Raw genomic sequence first — 23,007 nt, forward strand, 5'->3', positions numbered from 1 at the left:
CTAAGAGGGCTCCTTGTCTTGCTCGACGTCCCCTCTACCTCCTGGTCCAATTTGCGACCTCCTGGTCCCTCCTGGGCCACAGCAGCATCCAAAAACGCTAACCGCACGATTTGCAGCTAGCAAGGCTTGTTGGCGTTCTTTCGGCAGGAAAACACTTTTGCACGACTCTCCACGGCAAGTGGGATCCGTCCACCAAAGGGGAAGTCTCTAGCCTTTTTCGTTCCTGCAGAAACCTCAGCTTCTTCTGTCCAGTAGAAGCTTCTTTGCACCCACAGCTGGCATTTCCTGGGCATCTGCCCATCTCCGACTTGCTTGTGACTTTTGGACTTGGTCCCCTTGTTCCACAGGTACCCAAGATTGGAAATCCATCGTTGTTGCATTGTTGGTTTGTGTCTTTCCTGCATTATTCCTCTATCACGACTTCTATGTCCTTGGGGGAACTTTAGTGCACTTTGCACTCACTTTTCAGGGTCTTGGGGAGGGTTATTTTTCTAACTCTCACTATTTTCTAATAGTCCCAGCGACCCTCTACAAGGTCACATAGGTTTGGGGTCCATTCGTGGTTCGCATTCCACTTTTGGAGTATATGGTTTGTGTTGCCCCTACCCCTATGTGTCCCCATTGCATCCTATTGTAACCATACATTGTTTGCACTGTTTTCTAAGACTATACTGCATATTTTTGGTATTGTGTACATATATCGTGTGTATATTTCCTATCCTCTCACTGAGGGTACACTCTAAGATACTTTGGCATATTGTCATAAAAATAAAGTACCTTTATTTTTAGTATAACTGTGTATTGTGTTTTCTTATGATATTGTGCAAGTGACACTTGTGGTACTGTAGTAGCTTCACAGGTCTCCTAGTTCAGCCTAAGCTGCTCTGCTAAGCTACCATTATCTATCAGCCTAAGCTGCTAGACACCCTATACACTAATAAGGGATAACTGGGCCTGGTGCAAGGTGCAAGTACCCCTTGGTACTCACTACAAGCCAGTCCAGCCTCCTACATTCAGGGACCCCAAACTCCACATGTCCATCTACTCTCTAGGGGAATCTACGCTTTAATCATATTTAAAGGTAGCCCCCATATTATCCTATGAGAGAGACAGTCCTTGCAACAGTGAAAAACAAATGTAACAATATTTCACTGTCAGGACATATAAACCACATTACTATATGCCCTACCTTAACCATACACTGCACCCTGCCCTTGGGGCTACCTAGGGCCTACCTTAGGGGTGCCTTACATGTAAGAAAAGGGAAGGTTTAGGCCTGGCAAGTGGGTACACTTGCCAAGTCGAATTTACAGAGTAAAAATACACACACAGACACTGCAGTGGCAGGTGTGAGACATGATTACAGGGTTACTTGTGTGGGTGGCACAACCAGTGCTGCAGGCCCACTAGTAACATTTGATTTACAGGCCTTGGGCACCTCTAGTGCACTTTACTAGGGACTTAACAGTAAAACAAATATGCCAATCATGGAGAATCAATTACGTACACATTTTAAACAGGAGCACTTGCACTTTAGCACTGGTTAGCAGTGGTAAAGTGCCCAGAGTAACAAGAACAATAAAATCAGAGTCCAGCACCCATCAACAACCTGGGGAACAGAGGCAAAAAGTTAGGGGAGACCACGCCAAGGATGAAAAGTCTAACACGTGTCCCCCCCAGCTAAAAGTGGGGAGCAACTACCCAACCTCATGAGAGTTCTCATCACTAAGGCGGAAGAACCTGGACAGACCATCAGCATTGGCGTGCTCTGTACCAGGACGATGTTCCACCGTAAAGTCCATCCCCTGTAGGGAAATGGACCACCTCAACAGTTTTGGATTCTCACCCCTCATCTGCATTAACCATCTGAGGGGCCTGTAGTCGGTCTGAACTCGGAAGTGAGCCCCAAACAAGTAGGGTCTTAGCTTCTTCAGTGCCCAGACCACAGCAAACGCTTCGCGTTCTATGGCACTCCACCTACGTTCCCTGGGTAGTAACCTCCTGCTAATGAAGGCTACGGGTTGATCTAGGCCCTCTTCATTAAGCTGTGAGAGTACTGCTCCAATACCATGCTCTGAGGCGTCTGTTTGCACAACAAACTCCTTGGAGTAGTCAGGTGCCTGCAGCACAGGTGCTGTGCACATGGCAGCCTTCAGGGCATCAAAAGCGTTCTGGCAAGCCTCTGTCCAGATCACTTTCTTGGGTTGCTTCTCAGAAGTCAACTCCGTTAAGGGGGTAACAATGGTACCATATCCCTTAACAAACCTCCTGTAATATCCTGTGAGACCTAAAAAGGCTCTCACTTCAGTCTGGGTCTTGGGAGGCTCCCAAGCCAGAATCGTGTCAATCTTAGGCTGTAGGGGTGCCACCTGGCCACTCCCCACCTGGTGTCCTAAGTACACCACAGAACCCTGCCCTATTTGGCACTTGCTCGCCTTAATAGTGAGGCCTGCCTTCTGCAGGGCCTCTAACACTCTTCAGAGGTGTTGCAGGTGTTCCTCCCATGTGGAACTAAACACAGCAATGTCATCCAGGTAGGCGGCACTGAACTCATCCAGTCCTGCCAACACCTGGTTGACCAACCTCTGAAAGGTGGCAGGGGCATTCTTCATCCCAAAGGGCATCACATTGAAGTGGAAGTGCCCATCTGGGGTAGAGAATGCTGACCTCTCCTTTGCCCCCTCAGTTAAGGCAATCTGCCAGTACCCAGATGTTAAATCAAACGTACTGAGGTACTTGGCAGCTCCTAACCGATCAATGAGCTCATCAGCTCGGGGGATGGGGTGTGTGTCAGTCTTGCTGACCGCATTGAGACCCCGGTAGTCCACACAGAACCTAAGTTCTGGAGTGGCAGCAGCCTTTGGGACCAAGACCACTGGGCTGGCCCAAGGACTGCTGGAGTGCTCAATAACCCCTAGGGTTAACATTTTGGAGACTTCCTCCTTAATGCAAGCCCTGACCCTGTCAGTCACCCTGTAAACCTTATGTTTAACAGGTGTACTGTCCCCAGTGTCCACATCATGTGTGCACAAGTGTGTGACTCCTGGGATCAGGGAAAACAGCGAGGCGAACTGTCCCAGCACGTGGCGACAGTCCCTCTGCTGTTCCTCAGTCAGGGAGGGGGAGAGGATCACTCCCTCCACAGAGCCATCTTTCTCTCCTGCAGACAGGAGGTCAGGAAGAGGCTCACTCTCTTCCTCCACCCCGTCATCTGTCGCTAGGAGCATGGATAGCTCAGTTCGCTCAAAGTGTGGTTTGAGGCGGTTGACATGTAGGACCCTCAAAGGGTTTCTGGGGGATTGCAAGTCTACCAGATAGGTGACCTCGCTCTTTCTTTCCACCACCTCAAAAGGCCCAGTCCACTTATCTTGGAGAGCCCTAGGCTCAACTGGTGCCATGACCCACACTTTTTGTCCAGGCTGAAACTCAACCAGAGTGGCATTCTGGTCGTACCACCGTTTCATATCCTCCTGGCTTGCTTCCAGGTTCTCCTGAGCGAGACTCCTGAAGCGGGCAGTCTGGTTTCTTAGTGCCAGCATGTAGCTAAATACATCCTGGGGTGGTTTACTAGGAGCTTTCTCCAAAGCCTCCTTCACCAGACTGAGCGGTCCCCTCACAGTGTGGCCATAGATGAGCTCAAAGGGGCTAAAGCCAAGTCCCTTTTGAGGCACCTCCCTGTAAGCGAACAGAAGGCATTGCAAGAGAACGTCCCACTTACGCCTCAAGGGCTCTGACAGGCCCTGAATCATGCCTTTCAAGGTGCGGTTGAATCTCTCAACCAGACCATTACTTTGGGGGTGGTAAGGGGTGGTGAACTTGTAGGTTACCCCACACACCTTCCACAGAGACTTCATATAAGTGGATATGAAGTTTGTACCTCTATCAGATACCACCTCCTTGGGGAACCACATGCGGGTAAAAACCCCCATCAAGGCACGTCCCACCACGGGGGCAGTGACCGTCCTTAGAGGAATGGCTTCTGGGTACCGTGTGGCATGGTCCACCAAGACCAGGATGAACCTGTTGCCCATGGCTGTCTTGGGCTCCAGAGGCCCCACAATGTCAATTCCTACCCTTTCAAAGGGAGTGCTGACTACAGGTAAAGGTTGGAAGGGAGCTTTGCATTTCCCCCCACTCTTGCCACTTGCCTGACAAGTCTGACAAGACCTACAATAAGCAGCTGACTGCTTGTGCATCAAGGGCCAGTAAAAGTGGGAGACAAGCCTCTTATAGGTCTTGTCCTGCCCTAGATGTCCTGCCAAAGGCACATCATGAGCCAAACCCAGTAGGAAGGCCCTGAAGCACTGGGGTACCACCAGCATACGAGCTGACCCAGGCTCAGGAACCTTAGGCTCACTGTACAGGAGGCCATCCTCCCAATAAATCAGGTGAGTACCTGGCGCCTCGCCAGCCGCCTGGGCTGCAGCCTGCTGGCGCAGCCCCTCAAGAGTAGGGCACTCCTTCTGCGCTGTGCAGAATGCTTCCCTGGTGGGTCCCCCTTCCTGCTGCCACTGCGACAGCTCAGGGATCTCCCCCAGTTCAGCCACCTGTTCCCCTGTAGGCTCCGGGGCATCACCCTCAGGCTCTGCCTCCTCCCGGACCGTGTGAACTTCTGGGGCTGGTTTCCCGTGCCCCCTGCCCTTCCTCTTCTTGGCGGTCCCCTGGGCCACTGTTTCAGGCTTCAGGGGCTCTTGACTACCCTGATTGGCTGCCATAGACCGGGTGGATACGCATACCCACCCAGGCAGACCCAACATCTCCAAGTGAGACCTGTGTTCCACCTCCTTCCAAGGGGAATCCTCCAGGTCGTTACCTAGCAAACAATCAACAGGCATGGTTGGACTCACAGCTACTTTCCAGGAACCTGAGACCCCCCCCATTCAAAGGGAACCTGCGCCACTCTGTAGAGGCGCTCAGAGTTGTCTACCGCAACTACTTGGTGAAGTACCCGGGGATCAATCTGCTCTTCAGACACCAGTTGACTCCTCACTGTAGTCACACTGGCTCCTGTGTCTCTCAGAGCCTCCACCCTCTGTCCATTGATGGTCACCCATTGCCTGTACTTCTTAGTGTTATCAGGCACTAGGTTTCTCTGGACCATCTCACTGTCCCCTAGTGAGACAAGGGTCATTTCTGCTGGTTCCCACCCACCTGAAATCAACTCCTCCCCAAGCGCTACACTGGCCAAACCCTGGGACGGTGCACCAGTGGGTGCCGGTGTACTTTTGGGGCATTTGGGGTCCTCCCTCACATGACCCACCTGGTCACATGCATAGCACTTACGTGGGGGACCACCTGCCACTGGCTTCCCTTTGGACAACCATGGCTTCTTTTCACTGGGGGGTTGGGAATCCTTACCCTGGGAATCAGTTTGCGGCCCTTTAGAGAACTCCCCCTGTTTGCCCTTACCCCCCCTTTCTTCTGAGAGGGACCCTGCCCACCCTTGGCGTGGTCTCCCCCAGACCTCTTTTGGACCCTAGTGCTCTCCCAGCGGTCCGCTTCCTGTGCAAGCTTCCTGGGGTCAGTCAGCTTGCTGTCAATGAGGTGCTGGCGCAGCTCTGGAAAACATAAACTGTACAAGTGCTCCCAAGCAATTAAATTGTAAAGCCCCTCATACGTGTTTACCTTACTGCCCTTCACCCAACCATCCAGTGACCTGCAAAAAGAATCAACACATTCCAACCATGTTTGGGATTCCTTTCTCTTGTAGGATCTAAACTTCTCCTTGTACTGCTCAGGGGTGAGACCATACCTGGTGAGTAAGGCCTCCTTCATGACAGGGTAGGTGAGATCCTGAGCATCCCCTAAGGCTGTCAGTGTGTCCCTCCCCTCTGCCTCAAAATGCTTCCATAGGGCTGCTCCCCAATGAGCTTCAGGGACCAGGTTCATGTGGAGAGCTGACTTATAACCCTTGAACCACAAGTAGATATCATCCTCCCTCTTATAATCCCTCACAAGGTCTTTTGGGATGTGTACCCTTCTCTCAGGCTGCACTGTAGGATTGCTGCCACCATCCCTACTGGGCTGACTCCTCTGATCTATCTCTTTTAAACTGAGCTCATGAGCCATTGCTAACTTCCTTTCCTCAATGGCCAGCCTTCTCTGTTCCATCTCTAGACTGAGCTTTTTCAGCTCCAATTGGTACTCCCTCTCTGCCTGTCTGTCCTGTAACTCTCCAGGTGTCAGACCCTTGGAGGATACACTGCTACTTGCCCTAGAGACTCTTTCCCTGGGAATAACAGGTCCCCCCACTATACCATTATGTACTGATTGCTCTCCCTCCTCATCCTCATCCTCCTCCTCATCCTCAGTGTGCCCTCCAGTGCTTCTGGTTGTCACACAGGCCCTCAGCGCCTTTTTCAGCTCATCCTTCTTGGAAGAGCTCTTAATGGGACAACCAAAATTTTTACAAAACTGCTTTAGCTGAGCCTTGTTATAACTATCCAATTGCTTCAGGTCAAAAACAGCTTCAACTGATGCATCTCCAAGTAGAGACATGATAAAAGGTTAAAAGAGTGCAAAGTTCCAAATGCAGAAAAGCAAGTTCTCAAATGAAGTTCCAGAAAAGTAAATCATCGGATCAGCGAAAAAAGAAACTGAATGCAGAGCAAAAACAGTCCAAATAGAAAAAAACAAAAATCACAAGACTAGTAGTATGTGGTCACGTAGTGGTCTGAACTCAAACAGTAGTGTACACTTAATTACTGTATGTCAAGCACAAATACAAGTCCAAATCCCAACCGCTGATCACCAATGTTAGAAATGGGGTCTTTGGTTGACAGTCAGGTTACCCCCTGTTCAAGCAAGGACCCTCACTCTAGTCAGGGTAAAAGAGAATCACCCTCAGCTAACCCCTGCTTACCCCCTTGGTAGCTTGGCAGAGCAGTAGGCTTAACCTCAGAGCGCTAGGTGTAAAGTATTTGTACCAACACACACAGTAACTTAATGAAAACACTACAAAATGACACAACACCGGTTTAGTAACATAGGAAATATTTATCTAAACAAAACAAGACCAAAACGACAAAAATCTGACATACACAAGTCAAGTTATGAATTTTTAGAGATTAAACTCAAAAATAGCGCTTAGAAACAAAAATGCTTCGAGGAGATGTTAACACGGCGTTGTGACGGAGTCGTTCCCAACAAGCCGACACCAGCGGCGCCGGACACGGAGTCGTGTAGACCCCCAAGTACAGTACCTTTGGTGAAGAGTGAAAACAAGCCGATGCGTGAAGTCGGGAATCGCGGCGTCTGTGCGAAAAGTTGAATCCGTCCACTTCGAGCGGCGTCGGTCACGACGTGGTGCGGCGACTTCCACGGAGTCGCGGACTTCAGCGGGGCTACTGCGGCATCGGGCCTGCGAAGAGCATCGCGTTCCAACGAAGGTCACGGCATCAGGTGCAGGCGGCGTTACCGGATTCAGCATCGGCGTCGGTCCGAAGTCGTCCGAAGTCGATTTCCTTGGATTCCACCAGCTTTCCTTTCAAGGGCCCAGGGACTGGATAGGGCACCACTTGTCGGGGCAGGAGTCTCTCCAGGGACTCCAGGTGCTGGCAGAGAGAAGTCTGCTGTCCCTGAGACTTCAAACAACAGGAGGCAAGCTCTAACTCAAGCCCTTGGAGATTTCTTCACAAGATGGAAGGCACACAAAGTCCAGTCTTTGCCCTCTTACTCTGGCAGAAGCAGCACTGCAGGAAAGCTCCACAAAGCACAGTCACAGGCAGGGCAGCACTTCTTCCTCAGCTATCAGCTCTTCTCCAGGCAGAGGTTCCTCTTGGTTCCAGAAGTGTTTTTCTGAAGTCTGTAGATTTGGGTGCCCTTCTTATACCCATTTTAGTCTTTGAAGTCACCTCTCTTCAAAGGGGACTCACACCTACTTGTGAAATCCTGCCTTGCCCAGGCAAGGCATCAGACACACAGCAGGGGGTTGGAGCCGGCATTGTCAGAGGCAGGCACAGTCCTTTCAGATGAGGGTGACCACTCCACCCCTCCCTCCTAGCAGAGGTGGCTAATCAGGAAATGCAGGTTACACCCCAGCCCCCTTTGTGTCACTGTCTAGTGCGAGGTGAAAAACAACCCAACTGTCAAACTGACCCAGACAGGGAATCCACAAACAAGGCAGAGTCACAAAAATGGTTTAAGCAAGAAAATGCTCACTTTCTAAAAGTGGCATTTTCAAACGCACAATCTCAAAATCAACTTTATTAAAAGATGTATTTTTAAATTGTGAGTTCAGGGACCCCAAACTCCACATGTCCATCTACTCTCTAGGGGAATCTACGCTTTAATCATATTTAAAGGTAGCCCCCATATTATCCTATGAGAGAGACAGTCCTTGCAACAGTGAAAAACGAATTTAACAATATTTCACTGTCAGGACATATAAACCACATTACTATATGTCCTACCTTAACCATACACTGCACCCTGCCCTTGGGGCTACCTAGGGCCTACCTTAGGGGTGCCTTACATGTAAGAAAAGGGAAGGTTTAGGCCTGGCAAGTGGGTACACTTGCCAAGTCGAATTTACAGAGTAAAAATACACACACAGACACTGCAGTGGCAGGTGTGAGACATGATTACAGGGTTACTTGTGTGGGTGGCACAACCTGTGCTGCAGGCCCACTAGCAACATTTGATTTACAGGCCCTGGGCACCTCTAGTGCACTTTACTAGGGACTTAACAGTAAAACAAATATGCCAATCATGGAGAATCAATTACGTACACATTTTAAACAGGAGCACTTGCACTTTAGCACTGGTTAGCAGTGGTAAAGTGCCCTGAGTAACAAGAACAATAAAATCAGAGTCCAGCACCCATCAACAACCTGGGGAACAGAGGCAAAAAGTTAGGGGAGACCACGCCAAGGATGAAAAGTCTAACAGTTCCCCTCACACAGGCACAGGCCACCAAACACCTTCCCCCCTCTGGAAACACCAGCACAGCACCTACCCAGCGGGCCCATACCTCCGTACCAGGACACGTGAATCAGCTGTGTGTCCACCACTACAGGGAGCCCAGGATAACCCACCACCCCAACAACAACAGGGACCTGGGGGCAGTGGCAGTGGGCACACGGTCCAGGGGACGGAGGCCCAGGAACACAGGGGAACTGGGAGGGCTGCCGTGCGACAGGGGGCGGACAGGCCAAGGGAACCCACTCTCCACGAGGCCCTCTCCTCCATCATGGGAGCATACCACCACTCCCAGGAGACGATGGTAACGGTCCTGGCCAAGTTTCAGGAGACCTAGCGCATGCAGGAGGAACAGTATATGGGCTTCAGGGAGGAACTCAGAACCATCAGCTCCACCCTGGGCACCATCGTAGGGGTGCTGAAGGAAGTACTCAACACCAGGAGGGACACTGTGGCACTACAAGGGGCCCCTGACACTAACATGGACGATGAACTGCCCACCACCTCCACCGGCGCTAGTGGACAGGACGCCCACCACAGGACCACCACACCAGCACCCCACCCCCTGCAGATGGAGAACCACTCCGCAAACGGTCCCTGAGATCCAGAAACAAGACAGAGAACGATGCCAAGACCCCCACCAAGAAATGAGACCACACTGATTGTCATCCTACTGTCCCACTTTGTCACCCTGTCCATAATTAAACTGCCCCAGCTCCACTTCCTATGCCCATATGGGCAATGCACCTGTGAGACTAATAGACTGGATTCTGCCATGGACACTCCTCCGCCATCACCCCTCACCATTTAACTTCCCCCTCCAATATTTTGCATTTAAATAAACACACCTAAAGCACAAATTGATCTGGAGTCTGTCTGTGATTTCGAAATAGTGTATTTGCAATTACAGTGACAAAATGTTTTTGAAATAGTAATGTCAACATACCTATGTCACACTGCTCCAGTCCATGAGGAATTTAAGCAGATGTCACACAGTGGGACCCACATCTGTGAAACCGTAAGGGAAAGTGACAACTCAGTGACCATACACTGGGTGAAAACGACAGACAGGAGAGAGGTAGTAGTGTAAAAGTACATGTAGTAGGCAGGATTGTATTCTTACCTTTGTTTCACTGGAAATATTGCTGGATCACTGAGTCCCTGTTCTGCATGTCTTCTTCTTCTGCTTAATCCTCATCACTGTCCACAGGCTCCACAGCTGCCACAACACCGCCACCTGGACCATCCTCCTGCAGAAAAGGCACCTGTCGTCGCAAAGCCAAGTTGTGAAGCATACAGCAGGCCATGATGATCTGGCACACCTTATTTGGTGAGTAGAATAGGGATCCAACTCTCATGTGGAGGCACCTGAACCTGGCCTTCAGGAGGCCGAAGGTCCGCGCGATCACCCTCCTAGTTCGCCCATGGGCCTCATTGTAGCGTTCCTCTGCCCTGGCCCTAGGATTCCTCACTGGGGTCAGCAGCCATGACAGGTTGGGGTAACCAGAGTCACCTGCAAATGGCGAGGGACAACTGTTAGACACACACTTACCTGTAGGGATATACCCAGACAACCATTCCCACTGCCTTGCTTCCAGGTGCTCACCTAATAGCCACACACGGTGCCTCTAGAGTTGACCCATCACATAAGGGATGCTGCTATTCCGCTGGATGTAGGCGTCATGCACTGAGCCAGGGAACATGGCATTCACATGGGAGATGTACTGGTCTGCCAAACATACCATCTGTACATTCATAGAATGATAACTCTTCTGGTTTCTGTACACCTGTTCACTCCTGTGGGGGGGACCAAAGCCACATGGGTCCCATCAATGGCACCTATGATGTTGGGGATATGTCCCAGGGCATAGAATTCACCTTTCACTGTAGGCAAATCCTCCACCTGAGGGAAAATGATGTAGCTCCACATGTGTTTCAGGAGGGCAGACAACACTCTGGAGAATACGTTGAAAAACCTAGGCTGGGACATCCCTGATGCCATGGCCACAGTTGTTTGAAAAGACCCACTTGCAAGGAAATGGAGCACTGACAGCACCTGCACTTGAGGGGGGATTCCTGTGGGATGGCGGATTGCTGACATCAGGTCTGGCTCCAACTGGGTACACAGTTCCTGGATTGTGGCACGGTCAAACCTGTAGGTGATTATCAAATGTCGCACCTCCATTGTCGACAGGTCCACCAACGGTCGGTACACCGGAGGATGACGCCATCTCCTCACATGTCCCAGCGGACGGTGCCTATGAAGGAAAACAGCGAGCACAGAGTCAAACAACTCAGAGGTACGTACCCACAGTTTACACAGAACACCAATCATACACAAAAGGTGGCCTGTATGTGTGTTGAGACTAGGCCTAGGTATGTGTGACGCAGTTGAAAATGAGGCGATGTGGGCCCCTGAAATGGCGGCTGCCTGACCTCTAAAGTGAGACAATGGGATGTTGTAGGAAAGTACCATCTTGCCTGGCATGTTACCCCCATTTTTCACTGTATATATGTTGTTTTAGTTGTATGTGTCACTGGGACCCTGTTCACCAGGGCCCCAGTGCTCATAAGTGTGCCTGAATGTGTTACCTGTGTAGTGACTAACTGTCTCACTGAGGCTCTGCTAATCAGAACCTCAGTGGTTATGCTCTCTCATTTCTTTCTAAATTGTCACTAACAGGCTAGTGACCAATTTTACCAATTTACATTGGCTTACTGGAACACCCTTATAACTCCCTAGTATATGGTACTGAGGTACCCAGGGTATTGGGGTTCCAGGAGATCCCTATGGGCTGCAGCATTTCTTTTGCCACCCATAGGGAGCTCTGACAATTCTTACACAGGCATGCCACTGCAGCCTGAGTGAAATAACGTCCACGTTATTTCACAGCCATTTTACACTGCACTTAAGTAACTTATAAGTCACCTCCTTGTCCAACCTTTACCTGGTAAAGGTTAGGTGCAAAGTTACTTAGTGTGAGGGCACCCTGGCACTAGCCAAGGTGCCCCCACATTGTTCAGAGCCAATTCTCTGAACTTTGTGAGTGCGGGGACACCATTACACGCGTGCACTACATATAGGTCAATACCTATATGTAGCTTCACAATGGTAACTCCGAATATGGCCATGTAACATGTCTAAGATCATGGAATTGCCCCCTCTATGCCATCCTGGCATTGTTGGCACAATTCGATGATCCCAGTGGCCTGAAGCACAGACCCTGGCACTGCCAAACTGCCTTTCCTGGGGTTTCACTGCAGCTGTTGCTGCTGCCAACCCCTCAGACAGGTTTCTGCCCTCCTGGGGTCAAGCCAGGCTTATCCCAGGATGGCAGAACAAAGGACTTCCTCTGAGAGAGGGTGTTACACCCTCTCCCTTTGGAAAATGGTGTGAAGGCAGGGGAGCAGTAGCCTCCCCCAGCCTCTGGAAATGCTTTCTTGGGCACAGATGTGCCCAATTCTGCATAAGCCAGTCTACACCGGTTCAGGGACCCCTTAGCCCCTGCTCTGGCGCGAAACTGGACAAAGGAAAGGGGAGTGACCACTCCCCTGACCTGCACCTCCCCTGGGAGGTGTCCAGAGCTCCTCCAGTGTGCTCCAGACCTCTGCCATCTTGGAAACAGAGGTGCTGCTGGCACACTGGACTGCTCTGAGTGGCCAGTGCCACCAGGTGACGTCAGAGACTCCTTGTGATAGGCTCCTTCAGGTGTTGCTAGCCTATCCTCTCTCCTAAGTAGCCAAACCCTCTTTTCTGGCTATTTAGGGTCTCTGTCTCTGGGGAAACTTTAGATAACGAATGCAAGAGCTCAGCCGAGTTCCTCTGCATCTCTCTCTTCACCTTCTGATAAGGAATCGACTGCTGACCGCGCTGGAAGCCTGCAAACCTGCAACAAAGTAGCTAAGACGACTACTGCAACTCTGTAACGCTGATCCTGCCGCCTTCTCGACTGTTTTCCTGTCTGTGCATGCTGTGGGGGTAGTCTGCCTCCTCTCTGCACCAGAAGCTCTGAAGAAATCTCCCGTGGGTCGACGGAATCTTCCCCCTGCAACCGCAGGCACCAAAAAGCTGCATTACCGGTCCCTTGGGTCTCCTCTAAGCACAACGAGCGAGGTCCCTCGAATCCAGCAACTCTGTCCAAGTGGCCCCCACAGTCCAGTGACTCTTCAGTCCAAGTTTGGTGGAGGTAAGTCTTTGCCTCACCTCGCTAGACTGCATTGCTGGGAACCACGACTTTTGTAGCTACTCCGGCCCCTGTGCACTTCCGGCGGAAATCCTTTGTGCACAGCCAAGCCTGGGTCCACGGCACTCTAACCTGCATTGCACGACTTTCTAAGTTGGTCTCCGACGACGTGGGACTCCTTTGTGTAACTTCGGGTGAGCACCGTTTCACACATCCTTGTAGTGCCTGTTTCTGGCACTTTTCCGGGAGCTACCTGCTGCTGAGAGGGCTCCTTGTCTTGCTCGACGTCCCCTCTCTCTCCTGGTCCAATTTGCGACCTCCTGGTCCCTCCAGGGCCACAGCAGCGTCCAAAAACGTTAACCGCATGATTTGCAGCTAGCAAGGCTTGTTGGCATTCTTTCGGCAGGAAAACACTTTTGCACGACTTTCCACGGCGAGAGGGATCCGTCCACCAAAGCGGAAGTCTCTAGCCTTTTTAGTTCCTACAGAAACCGCAGCTTCTTCTGTCCAGTCGAGGCTTCTTTGCACCCGCAGCTGGCATTTCCTGGGCATCTGCCCATCTCCGACTTGCTTGTGACTTTTAGACTTGGTCCCCTTGTTCCACAGGTACCCTAGATTGGAAATCCACAGTTGTTGCATTGTTGGTTTGTGTCTTTCCTGCATTATTCCTCTAACACGACTTCTTTGTCCTTAGGGGAACTTTAGTGCATTTTGCACTCACTTTTCAGGGTCTTGGGGAGGGTTATTTTTCTAACTCTCACTATTGTCTAATAGTCCCAGCGACCCTCTACAAGGTCACATAGGTTTGGGGTCCATTCGTGGTTCGCATTCCACTTTTGGAGTATATGGTTTGTGTTGCCCCTATCCCTATGTTTCCCCATTGCATCCTATTGTAACTATACATTGTTTGCACTGTTTTCTAAGACTATACTGCATATTTTTGCTATTGTGTATATATATCTTGTGTATATTTCCTATCCTCTCACTGAGGGTACACTCTAAGATACTTTGGCATATTGTCACAAAAATAAAGTATCTTTATTTTTAGTATAACTGTGTATTGTGTTTTCTTATGATATTGTGCATATGACACTAAGTGGTACTGTAGTAGCTTCACACGTCTCCTAGTTCAGCCTAAGCTGCTCTGCTAAGCTACCATTATCTATCAGCCTAAGCTGCTAGACACCCTATACACTAATAAGAGATAACTGGGCCTGGTGCAAGGTGCTAGTACCCCTTGGTACTCACTACAAGCCAGTCCAGCCTCCTACATTGGTTGTGCAGCGGTGGGATAAGTGCTTTGAGACTACTTACCACTCTTGTCATTGTACTTTTCATAAGAGAAAAATATACAAAACAGGGTCAGTGTATATACACATAGCCAAAAAGTTTTGCATTTCCTCTTTTCACTCTTTCCTAAGTGCTGAAAAGTACTTCTAACCTTTCAAAAAGTTCTTAAAAGTTTAAAAAGTTTTTTTTTCTGTCTTTCTAAAAAGTTCTGAAAACTTTTTTTCTCTTTTTCTATCACTTTAACTCTCTCTAAAAAATGTCTGGCACAGGCCAAAATGTTGATCTGTCCAAACTTGCATATGATCACCTTAGCTGGAAAGGAGCAAGGAGTCTCTGCATAGAGAGAGGTTTGAGTGTAGGGAAGAATCCTTCCTTGGAACTGTTGCTTAATATGCTTAGAGAACAAGATAAGGCCATAGGGGCCACATCTGTTGAAAAAGTAGCAAATGGTTCCCAATCTGATCCAGGGACTCCCCCAGGAAAAGATTCAGGAAAGAAAGTTCCTAGCCTGCCCATTACAAGACAGTCTAGCATAGTTGGTAATGATGATGAGCCACACCATACAAATAGTGTTGTCTCACATCATAGCAAAAGCATTTATTCTCACCATACTGGTAGTGATGTTTCTGTCAGCCAAGCTGTTAGGGTGCCCTCTGTAAGGAACAGGTCTCCTTCTGTTCATTCCCATCATACCTCTGTATCTAGGAATGTCCCTCCCACCAACCCTGATGACAGAATGTTAGAGAGGGAACTCAATAAGTTGAGGGTGGAACAAACCAGACTGAAGCTTAAAAAGCAACAGCTGGATTTGGATAGACAGTCTTTTGAATTAGAGAAGGAAAGACAGAAGTTGGGTTTAGAAACCCATGGTGGCAGCAGCAGTATTCCCCATAGTCATCCTGCAAAAGAGCATGATTCCAGGAATCTGCACAAGATAGTTCCCCCTTATAAGGAGGGGGATGACATTAACAAGTGGTTTGCTGCACTTGAGAGGGCCTGTGTTGTACAGGATGTCCCTCAAAGGCAGTGGGCTGCTATCCTATGGCTATCATTTAGTGGAAAAGGTAGGGATAGGCTCCTTACTGTGAACGAAAATGATGCTAATAATTTCCAAGTTCTTAAGAATGCACTCCTGGATGGTTATGGCTTAACCACTGAACAGTACATGATAAAGTTCAGAGAGACCAAAAAGGAGTCTTCACAAGACTGGGTTGATTTCATTGACCATTCAGTGAAGGCCTTGGAGGGGTGGTTACATGGCAGTAAAGTTACTGATTATGACAGCCTGTATAACTTAATCCTGAGAGAGCATATTCTTAATAATTGTGTGTCTGATTTGTTGCACCAGTACTTGGTGGACTCTGATCTGACCTCTCCCCAAGAATTGGGAAAGAAGGCAGACAAATGGGTCAGAACAAGAGTGAACAGAAAAGTTCATACAGGGGGTGACAAAGATGGCAACAAAAAGAAGGATGGTAAGTCTTCTGACAAGGGTGGGGACAAATCTAAAAATTAGTCTTCATCAGGCCCACAAAAACACTCTGGTGGGGGTGGTGGGCCCAAATCCTCTTTTAATCAGAACAAGGAAAAGAAACCATGGTGCTATTTATGTAAAATAAAAGGCCATTGGACAACAGATCCCAGTTGTCCAAAGAAAGGCACCAATGCTCCTACCACTACAACCCCTACTGCTACCCCTAGTGTCCCTACTAATAGCAGTGGTGGTGGGAGCAAACCTACTAATAACCAATCCAAGGGAGTAGCTGGGCTCACTATTGGTAACTTAGTTGGGGTTGGCCTTGTTAGGGAGGCCACAGAGGCTGTGTTAGTCTCTGAGGGGGCTATTGATTTAGCCACCTTAGTTGCTTGTCCCCTTAATATGGATAAGTACAAGCAGCTACCCCTAATAAATGGTGTTGAGGTTCAGGCCTACAGGGACACTGGTGCCAGTGTGACTATGGTCATAGAGAAACTGGTCCACCCTGAACAACACCTACTTGGTCACCAGTACCAAGTAACCGATGCTCACAACAACACACTTAGCCACCCCATGGCTGTTGTTAATCTCAACTGGGGGGGGGGTTACTGGTCCAAACAAAGTTGTGGTAGCTTCAGATTTACCTGTAGACTGTCTATTAGGGAACGATTTGGAGACATCAGCTTGGTCAGATGTGGAGTTGGAGGCCCATGCAGCAATGCTGGGCATCCCAGGGCATATTTTTGCTTTGACAAGGGCTCAGGCCAAAAAGCAAAAAGGACAGGGAAGCTTGGATCCTGGAACAATGGACCAAGTGCTCCCTAAAGCTAGGGCTAGTAGAAGCAAATCACTTCCTACTATCCCTCCCTCTACAGTGGATTCAACTTCTGAGGAAGAAGAATTCCCTCCCTGTGCAGAACCTACACCAGAGGAGCTTCAAGCAGACACTGCTGAGCTTTTGGGTGAAGGGGGGCCTGCCAGAGAGGAGCTGAGTGTGGCACAGCAAACCTGTCCCACATTAGAGGGTCTCAGACAGCAAGCTGTCAAACAGGCTAATGGGGATGTCAGTGACTCTCACAGAGTTTACTGGGAGGACAACCTCTTGTACACTGAGCATAGGGATCCTAAACCTGGAGCTGCCAGGAGATTAGTGATTCCTCAGGAGTACAGAAAGTTCCTCCTAACCCTGGCACATGACATTCCCCTAGCTGGGCATCTAGGACAAATGAAAACTTGGGACAGGCTTGTTACCCTGTTTCATTGGCCTAGAATGTCTGAGGACACAAAGGAATTTTGTAAGTCCTGTGAAACCTGTCAAGCCAGTGGCAAGACAGGTGACACCCCAAAGGCACCCCTTATCCCACTGCCTGTGGTTGGGGTTCCCTTTGAAAGGGTAGGGGTTGACATAGTTGGCCCCCTTGACCCTCCTACTGACTCAGGCAATAGGTTTATCTTGGTGGTAGTGGACCATGCCACAAGATATCCTGAAGCTATTCCTTTAAGGACCACTACAGCACCTGCAGTGGCAAGGGCCCTCCTGGGAATATTTTCCAGGGTGGGCTTCCCAAAGGAAGTAGTATCAGACAGGGGAAGCAATTTCATGTCTGCATACTTAAAGGCCATGTGGAAGGAGTGTGGTGTAACGTACAAGTTCACAACACCCTATCATCCACAAACAAATGGACTGGTGGAGAGATTTAACAAAACTCTCAAAGGCATGATTATGGGTCTCCCTGAAAAACTCCGCAGGAGATGGGATATCCTTCTACCATGCCTCCTTTTTGCCTACAGGGAGGTACCCCAGAAAGGAGTGGGCTTCAGCCCCTTTGAACTTCTTTTTGGACACCCTGTTAGGGGTCCACTCACACTTGTAAAGGAGGGTTGGGAACAACCTTTAAAAGCTCCTAAGCAGGATATTGTGGATTATGTACTTGGCCTCAGATCACGAATGGCTGAGTACATGAAAAAGGCCAGTAAAAACCTTCAGGCCAGCCAAGAGCTCCAGAAGCAATGGCATGATCAGAAGGCTGTTTTGGTTCAGTACCAACCAGGGCAGAAAGTGTGGGTCTTGGAGCCTGTGGCCCCAAGAGCACTCCAAGATAAATGGAGTGGACCCCACACAATTGTTGAGAAAAAGGGAGAAGTCACCTATTTAGTTGACTTAGGCACTGCAAGGAGTCCCCTTAGGGTACTCCATGTAAACCGCCTAAAACCCTACTATGACAGGGCTGATCTCACCATGCTCATGGCAACAGATGAGGGACAGGAAGAAGACAGTGATCCTCTACCTGATCTCTTCTCTTTCACAGAACAAGATGCTCTGGTGGAAGGTGTAGTTTTGGCTGATTGTCTTACTGCTGAGCAGAAGGACAATTGCATAAACCTCCTAGATCAATTCTCTGAACTCTTCTCTACTGTGCCAGGTACCACTTCTTGGTGTGAGCACACTATAGATACTGGAGACAGCTTGCCTGTCAAAAGTAAGATCTATAGGCAGCCTGACCATGTCAGGGACTGCATAAAGCAAGAGGTCCAGAAAATGTTGGAACTAGGAGTGGTTGAGCACTCTGACAGTCCATGGGCTTCTCCTGTGGTACTTGTACCAAAACCCCATTCCAAAGATGGAAAGAAGGAAATGCGGTTTTGTGTAGACTATAGAGGTCTCAACTTAGTAACCAAAACTGATGCTCATCCTATACCCAGGGCAGATGAGCTCATAGATACACTGGCATCTGCCAAGTATCTAAGCACTTTTGATTTGACTGCAGGGTATTGGCAGATCAAATTGTCAGAAGATGCTAAACCTAAGACTGCATTTTCAACCATTGGAGGACATTACCAGTTTACTCTAATGCCTTTTGGTTTGAAAAATGCACCTGCCACTTTTCAGAGGTTGGTGAACACAGTCCTGCAAGGGCTGGAAGCTTTCAGTGCAGCATATCTGGACGATATAGCTGTCTTTAGCTCCAGCTGGGATGATCACCTGGTCCACCTACGGAAAGTTTTGGAGGCCCTGCAAAAGGCAGGCCTCACTATCAAGGCTTCAAAGTGCCAGATAGGGCAGGGTAAGGTGGTTTATCTGGGACACCTTGTTGGTGGGGAACAGATTGCACCACTACAGGGGAAAATCCAAACAATTATTGATTGGATTCCCCCTACCACTCAGACTCAGGTGAGAGCCTTCCTAGGCCTCACTGGGTATTACAGGAGGTTCATTAAGAACTATGGCTCCATTGCAGCCCCTCTTAATGACCTCACATCCAAGAAAATGCCTAAAAAGGTATTATGGACAGCAAACTGTCAGAAAGCTTTTGAGGAGCTGAAGCAGGCCATGTGCTCTGCACCTGTCCTGAAAAGCCCTTGTTACTCTAAAAAATTCTATGTCCAAACTGATGCATCTGAATTAGGAGTAGGGGCAGTCCTATCACAACTTAATTCTGAGGGCCAGGATCAACCTGTTGCTTTTATTAGTAGGAGGTTGACCCCTAGAGAAAAGCGTTGGTCTGCCATTGAGAGGGAGGCCTTTGCTGTGGTCTGGGCACTGAAGAAGTTGAGGCCATACGTGTTTGGCACTCACTTCATTGTTCAGACAGACCACAAACCTCTACTTTGGCTAAAACAAATGAAAGGTGAAAATCCTAAATTGTTGAGGTGGTCCATATCCCTACAGGGAATGGACTATACAGTGGAACATAGACCTGGGAGTAGCCACTCCAATGCAGATGGACTCTCCAGATATTTCCACTTAGACAATGAAGACTCATCAGGTCATGGCTAGTCTTATTGTCCTTCGTTTGGGGGGGGGTTGTGTAGGAAAGTACCATCTTGCCTGGCATGTTACCCCCATTTTTCACTGTATATATGTTGTTTTAGTTGTATGTGTCACTGGGACCCTGTTCACCAGGGCCCCAGTGCTCATAAGTGTGCCTGAATGTGTTACCTGTGTAGTGACTAACTGTCTCACTGAGGCTCTGCTAATAAGAACCTCAGTGGTTATGCTCTCTCATTTCTTTCTAAATTGTCACTAACAGGCTAGTGACCAATTTTACCAATTTACATTGGCTTACTGGAACACCCTTATAATTCCCTAGTATATGGTACTGAGGTACCCAGGGTATTGGGGTTCCAGGAGATCCCTATGGGCTGCAGCATTTCTTTTGCCACCCATAGGGAGCTCTGACAATTCTTACACAGGCCTGCCACTGCAGCCTGAGTGAAATAACGTCCACGTTATTTCACAGCCATTTTACACTGCACTTAAGTAACTTATAAGTCACCTATATGTCTAACCTTTACCTGGTAAAGGTTAGGTGCAAAGTTACTTAGTGTGAGGGCACCCTGGCACTAGCCAAGGTGCCCCCACATTGTTCAGAGCCAATTCTCTGAACTTTGTGAGTGCGGGGACACCATTACACGCGTGCACTACATATAGGTCAATACCTATATGTAGCTTCACAATGGTAACTCCGAATATGGCCAAGTAACATGTCTAAGATCATGGAATTGCCCCCTCTATGCCATCCTGGCATTGTTGGCACAATTCGATGATCCCAGTGGCCTGTAGCACAGACCCTGGCACTGCCAAACTGCCTTTCCTGGGGTTTCACTGCAGCTGCTGCTGCTGCCAACCCCTCAGACAGGTTTCTGCCCTCCTGGGGTCAAGCCAGGCTTGTCCCAGGATGGCAGAACAAAGGACTTCCTCTGAGAGAGGGTGTTACACCCTCTCCCTTTGGAAAATGGTGTGAAGGCAGGGGAGGAGTAGCCTCCCCCAGCCTCTGGAAATGCTTTCTTGGGCACAGATGTGCCCAATTCTGCATAAGCCAGTCTACACCGGTTCAGGTACCCCTTAGCCCCTGCTCTGGCACGAAACTGGACAAAGGAAAGGGGAGTGACCACTCCCCTGACCTGCACCTCCCCTGGGAGGTGTCCAGAGCTCCTCCAGTGTGCTCCAGACCTCTGCCATCTTGGAAACAGAGGTGCTGCTGGCACACTGGACTGCTCTGAGTGGCCAGTGCCACCAGGTGACGTCAGAGACTCCTTGTGATAGGCTCCTTCAGGTGTTGCTAGCCTATCCTCTCTCCTAAGTAGCCAAACCCTCTTTTCTGGCTATTTAGGGTCTCTGTCTCTGGGGAAACTTTAGATAACGAATGCAAGAGCTCAGCCGAGTTCCTCTGCATCTCTCTCTTCACCTTCTGATAAGGAATCGACTGCTGACCGCGCTGGAAGCCTGCAAACCTGCAACAAAGTAGCTAAGACGACTACTGCAACTCTGTAACGCTGATCCTGCCGCCTTCTCGACTGTTTTCCTGTCTGTGCATGCTGTGGGGGTAGTCTGCCTCCTCTCTGCACCAGAAGCTCTGAAGAAATCTCCCGTGGGTCGACGGAATCTTCCCCCTGCAACCGCAGGCACCAAAAAGCTGCATTACCGGTCCCTTGGGTCTCCTCTCAGCACGACGAGCGAGGTCCCTCGAATCCAGCAACTCTGTCCAAGTGGCCCCCACAGTCCAGTGACTCTTCAGTCCAAGTTTGGTGGAGGTAAGTCCTTGCCTCACCTCGCTAGACTGCATTGCTGGGAACCGTGACTTTTGCAGCTACTCCGGCCCCTGTGCACTTCCGGCAGAAATCCTTCATGCACAGCCAAGCCTGGGTCCACAGCACTCTAACCTGCATTGCACGACTTTCTAAGTTGGTCTCCGGCGACGTGGGACTCCTTTGTGTAACTTCGGGTGAGCACCATTTCACACATCCTTGTAGTGCCTGTTTCTGGCACTTCTCTGGGTTCTACCTGCTGCTGAGAGGGCTCCTTGTCTTGCTCGACGTCCCCTCTCTCTCCTGGTCCAATTTGTGACCTCCTGGTCCCTCCAGGGCCACAGCAGTGTCCAAAAACGCCAACCGCACGATTTGAAGCTAGCAAGGCTTGTTGGCGTTCTTTCGGCAGGAAAACACTTCTGCACAACTCTACACGGCAAGAGGGATCCGTCCACCAAAGGGGAAGTCTCTAGCCCTTTTTGTTCCTGCAAAAACTGCAGCTTCTTCTGTCCAGTCGAAGCTTCTTTGCACCCGCAGCTGGCATTTCCTGGGCATCTGCCCATCTCCGACTTGCTTGTGACTTTTGGACTTGGTCCCCTTGTTCCACAGGTACCCTAGATTGGAAATCCACAGTTGTTGCATTGTTGGTTTGTGTCTTTCCTGCATTATTCCTCTAACACGACTTCTTTGTCCTTAGGGGAACTTTAGTGCACTTTGCACTCACTTTTCAGGGTCTTGGGGAGGGTTATTTTTCTAACTCTCACTATTGTCTAATAGTCCCAGCGACCCTCTACAAGGTCACATAGGTTTGGGGTCCATTCGTGGTTCGCATTCCACTTTTGGAGTGTATGGTTTGTGTTGCCCCTGTCCCTATGTTTCCCCTTTGCATCCTATTGTAACTATACATTGTTTGCACTGTTTTCTAAGACTATACTGCATATTTTTGCTATTGTGTATATATATCTTGTGTATATTTCCTATCCTCTCCCTGAGGGTACACTCTAAGATACTTTGGCATATTGTCACAAAAATAAAGTACCTTTATTTTTAGTATAACTGTGTATTGTGTTTTCTTATGATATTGTGCATATGACACTAAGTGGTACTGTAGTAGCTTCACACGTCTCCTAGTTCAGCCTAAGCTGCTCTGCTAAGCTACCATTATCTATCAGCCTAAGCTGCTAGACACCCTATACACTAATAAGGGATAACTGGGCCTGGTGCAAGGTGCTAGTACCCCTTGGTACTCACTACAAGCCAGTCCAGCCTCCTACAGATGTGAGGTAACTGCGCTGGCGTTGTACACCGTAGCGGTAGGCGGTCGGAGACCGCGGCGCAATGCTGCATTGGTTAACATTGGACCCTATGGGTCCCAGGAGCCAATGACGATGTACGCCGGCGGTGATGGTACGCACTGCCGCGGAAGTGACCGCCGCGGACGTGACTGCCATTTTCTATCTGTTCAATCACTCGATACCTGATCTTCGACAGGAGAGGACCTACACTGCAAGTGCTGCTGTGACCTCGGTCTGGAAGAGACAATGGCTCGTGCGTCTGGGGAAAGGGCCCCTGCCTTCATATCGGAGGAGTTGGAGAAGCTCGTGGATG

The sequence above is a fragment of the Pleurodeles waltl genome, chromosome 6 (assembly GCF_031143425.1).
Source record: "Pleurodeles waltl isolate 20211129_DDA chromosome 6, aPleWal1.hap1.20221129, whole genome shotgun sequence".
NCBI lineage: Eukaryota > Metazoa > Chordata > Amphibia > Caudata > Salamandridae > Pleurodeles > Pleurodeles waltl.